Below are 4,837 nucleotides of genomic sequence, written 5' to 3' on the forward strand. Positions count from 1 at the left end.
TAATTTTAGTAGATCTAATTCCCTCTTTTTATTCGCAGGCTAGCGTTAAGCAGAAAGTGAGCCATTGAGAAACTAATTTAGGTTCTAACAGCAGGGAAAAGCAGCAAAGGTCACTGTTTTGAAGGAGACAGAGGTGTTTGTGCTTTAAGAGCTGGAATAATGAGAAGGGGCCGGGGAGACTTGTGACATTTTTCATGTTAATCTGACCTCAGAACAGTGGGGAAATTTGTCCGAATGCCAGGTAGGCTTGTTACGAGGTGTAAATGTCTTGCGACCGGTATGCTCCGACACAATAAATGTCAGGGCAAAGTATGTGTCCTCTTTGGCTACATCAAAGCATGCATTTGAAAACAGTCGTTCTTTCACAACTCCTAGGGAAAACTGAAATAAATATCAGTTGATTGGTTACAGTGATTGCAAGCACATTGAAGCTAATGACATGCTCTATTTTGAGGTTACAATCGCAAAGCTTTAAGATGCACCAATCACAAAAAGAGGCCAAAACCCCCATATCTAAAAGACAAGAAATAGCCGGTCACATGCTCTATTTTGATAACTTCACGCATAAAAAAATTGGGTTACAATCGCAAAGCTTTAAGATGCACCAATCACAAAAAGAGGCCAAAACCCCCATATCTAAAAGACAAGAAATAGCCGGTCAGATATTCTACACACATTATATACCGTAACATTTGGCAAGACTCTCTTCCAGTAAACATCTAACACAGTTTAGCATGCTAGCATGCCACCAATTCATCTCAGTTCAAGCTCACTACGTATACTAGTGGATTTTGTAGCAGGAAATGAAAACTGGATTTTTAAAAGAGGTGGATACATGAAAGTTTAGGAGCATCTGGTTTCCATGGATTGTCCTTCTGTCGTGAATACTGAGTAGCTCTCATTTTAGTGCCGAGGCAAACTAAAGATGCCCCTTTCCTGTCTGTTCTCTTTCTATGCCTGTTTTCATCTCTCGAGGACTGTTGTCTTCAATTCCAGCTTTGATCTTTCTGAGCTTTTTCCTTCCAGTAAGGTCAATCTGACGTTTTCTTAACTGCTTCCATGAGTTACTTTGAAATGTTTTCCAATATTAACTTTTTTCTTCTCAAATGGTGCAGGTGCTCGGCCGAACCTCTCTCAGAATTGGCCGGTATAATAAGTATGTGCTAGTTTTTTGCAGCGATGCCACAGAAGAACCTTTTCAGTGAACAGTTCTTAAAAGAACAATTTTTTCTTCTTTTTATAAAAAAACATTGTGATATTCAGAACAACCTCTTCCCACCAAGAGGACCATGATGTTCCTTATTTTGAATAATGTAGTTCAGCAACGTTTTTGGCATCACAAGCTAGCTTTGATGCAATGGTCTGAAGTTATTTAAATTCATAGCAATCGGCTCACATATGATATTTGTGAATAAAATAATTTCATTTCTGATAGACAGGTAAAATGAAGTGGCTGGAGTACATCTGCAGCACAACAAACAGGAGCAGAGTGTCCATAAAACAAATACACATCGCAGTCTGCTGCTTCAGGTATTTTGAAAGAAAAAAAGACGCACTTCACTTTTAAACCAAATTTTCAAGCCCAGAACACCCTTCTTTTTGGTAGAAAATTCATGTAACGGGGCCAGATTGGACACAAGAGCTCAGTCAGTGGATATAGGTTATAGTTTTACTTTTCACAAGCCATTTATGCTTCTCCACGAGTTTACCTTCATCTTCTAACTTCAGAAAATACAAAACTGGCAAATATATTATCTGGCTTAAACTATGAGCCGGTGTCCAGTGTGCTGATTTGAGACATGTGTGGATGGAATGCAGAAGAAGATAATGTGCTTTCCTCTCTAAGCACAGCAGGTCCAGAAATCCTCGAGCCATATGACAGGGCTTGGCCTCCATTGCCATTTGATTTGAGTCAACTGTCTCTTTTTTACCTCACACCCTTCCTTTTTTCCCCTTCTCTGCCCCCTTCACACTCTAACTTCCAATTCCATCCACAAATCGAGTTGCTCTCTTGACACCTCCAAGTTTTTTTTTGACTGGACTGATGTCTCAGCATGTCATTTCTTCCTCTTTTCTTGTAACACAGAGGAAAGGGGTAGTTGTTTGATCTTCATGGGCCATTTCCACATCTTACAGCTCTTTCTCAACTTCAAATGACAGTGCAGACAGTGCGAGCAACTGCAACTGCAGTAAAGACAAAGCCACATGCCAGATTGAAGTCATAAGACGTGCCAACAAGGACACGTTTCTGTTGCATCTCCTCTTCTTCAGGAAGCACTTGGAAATAAATCGAGATGTTCTTCCAGGACAGAAAACACTGTAAGAATTCCAGATTGTTCCTGAAACTTTAAAAATAAAGAAATAAAATTAAAATAAAAACTCACCTGTCACCTGTAAAACAGTACAAACTCATGCAATTTCAGAAGGACTGTCAGTATGTTACTGATTATCAAAAGATTGTCCAACTATGATATTGTTCCAAGTCCTGTCTGACTTTTTTCCTCCATAGAACACAAAAAGATGAATCTATACAGTGGACCATGAGCAGCAAATCTTCAAAAAGGATGAAAAACACCATAAGTAGTCTTAGGATGGAATTATGTGATAAACATAGCAAAACTTGAAGCCATTTAGTGTCTGTCAACTTTCACGTTAATTGTACAGAAAGCAGCAGTGCAAACATTCTAAACAGAAAAAAGTCATATCGATTGGAGTAACACGAGTAAATGGTTTTTCATTTATGGGTGAACTGTTCAGTTACTGATGGAGATTCGTCAAGATAAGCTACCATACAGTACTTCAGCCTAGACAATGGTAATGCCTACATGTCTTGACACGTCACACCCTCATGTCAGATAGTTATGCGTGTGTGAGTGTTTTTATTGCACCTTATGACAGCTCCTCCATCACAAAGGCAGCTGACTAGTTAAAGCTAAAATGTCGGTCAGCGAATGGAGGTCTGATTAAACTGTAACCAATATTGCAGTTGAAACTGTTGAGACAATGGAAAAGTATTGGAAATGAGCCTGAACTAGAGAGACATTACACAGCGTGCATCTTTTATCCAAACAAAATCTATACCGTTATGATCTTAGGCTAAACTGAAAGGTGTGATAATACATTTTTCATACTATATTTGTAGTAGTGTAAAAGGTCTAGGATAGCATCTCAAAAGATTCAGAGAGGTGGCCGATAACCTGTGTTTCTGAATTAAAATTGTGGAAATGTATTTTAAATATATTAGTATTAATACAAATTCTTAGTGATTCATTTTAAAGTAGTATTTAAATAGTATTTCAAATGAATCATGCGGTCAACAGATAAACATGTATTTGTTTCAAACGGAAAAAAATGTAGATATCATATAGACAGTAGATATATTTGTTGTAATATGATAGCAGTTTTTGCTTTTAACAAACACCAGTACTCTTTTACACCATCAATAGCATCTACTAGGCTGACTGCAGTGGAAATAAATTGTGACATGTAAACGTAGTTGTTTTGGAAAATACTACTGGTTTTGTAGGCATGCGGGTGTAAAACGTATACACAGTGCTGACACACACACACACTAACCTAAATGAGCTGTTCATGGAGTACATGTCCTGAGCTGTATTTTGCACTTGTGATGTGGGTGGTTTAATGAATAACTAAATCACATAGCTGGAGTGGAGAAACTATTATTTAGTTTATGCAATAGATCTATGCAGTGTAATTGGCCAAGCGTTCGTGAAATGTCATAATACAAATTGTCTGAAGTGACAGTAAATGGCACGGCCATTTTCTTGCTGTTAGGCTCTTTTACATAATTTATTACAAGCCCGAACGGAGCTCTACGTTGGTTTGGTTGACAGCCTGTGTAATTTAGCTTCTCTGGATCAGCGAGCCGGCGTTGTAACTGTGACTCAAAGTCTATTTAAAGAGAAGATAAGGTCAGCGTAACAGGTCACTGTCAGCTTTGTAATCCTAAAAGAAATGCCAAGGCAATACACAGTTCAAAACAATTTGAATCAATTCTTAATGATATAACAAATCAAGTGAATTTTACATTGTATAATGGGCAAGGTTATGGTGAATACAAACCAGTGTTTGTGCTAAGAGATACAATAGATTTCTTTCTGAGCGCTGCATGGTGATTAGAGTTCTGACACCTTCCTCCTACTTCTTTTTAGCGTTCCCATTTTTTGCCTCCCCCTCACTGCAGCTGACATCAAAGAACATCTGTTTGTTGTGCAAACCCGCCTCTGAACTCCACGTTAAGCAGTAGCACTCGGCAATGTCAAAAGTTCTTCATCTGAGACTGGTTTCTAAGAGAGGGAGAGAGTTGAAGTTGCATGGGCATACTGTATGCTTTCTGTATATGCGTGCGAGTATGTTTACGCGTGACTCTCATATGAAAAACCAGCGGTGCGTCCAATCAGGGAACAGAATTCGGCTTTGCTTTTCCCTGGAAATTAGGCTGCTTTTCTCCTAGCTGCAGTGGGGCAGAAAATTCACAGGCCATTAGGCACAGAAACACATGAGCACTGCTCTTATTATGCTACAGTGTACAGTTCCACATCAGAGAAATGCCCTCTCATAATAATAAAATTGATTGCATATAAAGGTGTAGGTGGAAGATTAAAAGCATAACATTCCCTGATCTAGAACACAACGCACAAAACAGGTATAGCAGCCTGGGTTTTTGAACAGGATATGCTGGTCTAAACAGGAAGACAGTTTTACCTCTCTGTAAAGATAGACAGACAGACAGACAGACAGACAAGACACACACACACACACGGACGGACACGGACACACACACACACACACACACACACACACACACACACACACA

General features: G+C 39.1%; 1 long non-coding RNA gene across 1 annotated transcript in view; it reads right to left on the reverse strand.

The window, feature by feature from the left end:
• Positions 1 to 3,481: 3,481 nt before the first annotated feature.
• LOC107690007 (uncharacterized) overlaps positions 3,482 to 4,837 on the reverse strand; it is a 3,606-nt gene continuing 2,250 nt past the window's right edge. Inside the window, exons 2-3 of the long non-coding RNA XR_001634389.1 lie at positions 4,084 to 4,474; positions 3,482 to 3,912 (exon numbers count right to left, since the gene is read on the reverse strand). This is a non-coding gene — a long non-coding RNA (uncharacterized LOC107690007). The remainder of the gene's footprint in view (positions 3,913 to 4,083; positions 4,475 to 4,837) is intronic.

Source organism: Sinocyclocheilus anshuiensis, unplaced genomic scaffold (assembly GCF_001515605.1).
Source record: "Sinocyclocheilus anshuiensis isolate Anshui unplaced genomic scaffold, SAMN03320099.WGS_v1.1 scaffold1609, whole genome shotgun sequence".
In the NCBI taxonomy this organism is placed as follows: Eukaryota; Metazoa; Chordata; class Actinopteri; order Cypriniformes; family Cyprinidae; genus Sinocyclocheilus; species Sinocyclocheilus anshuiensis.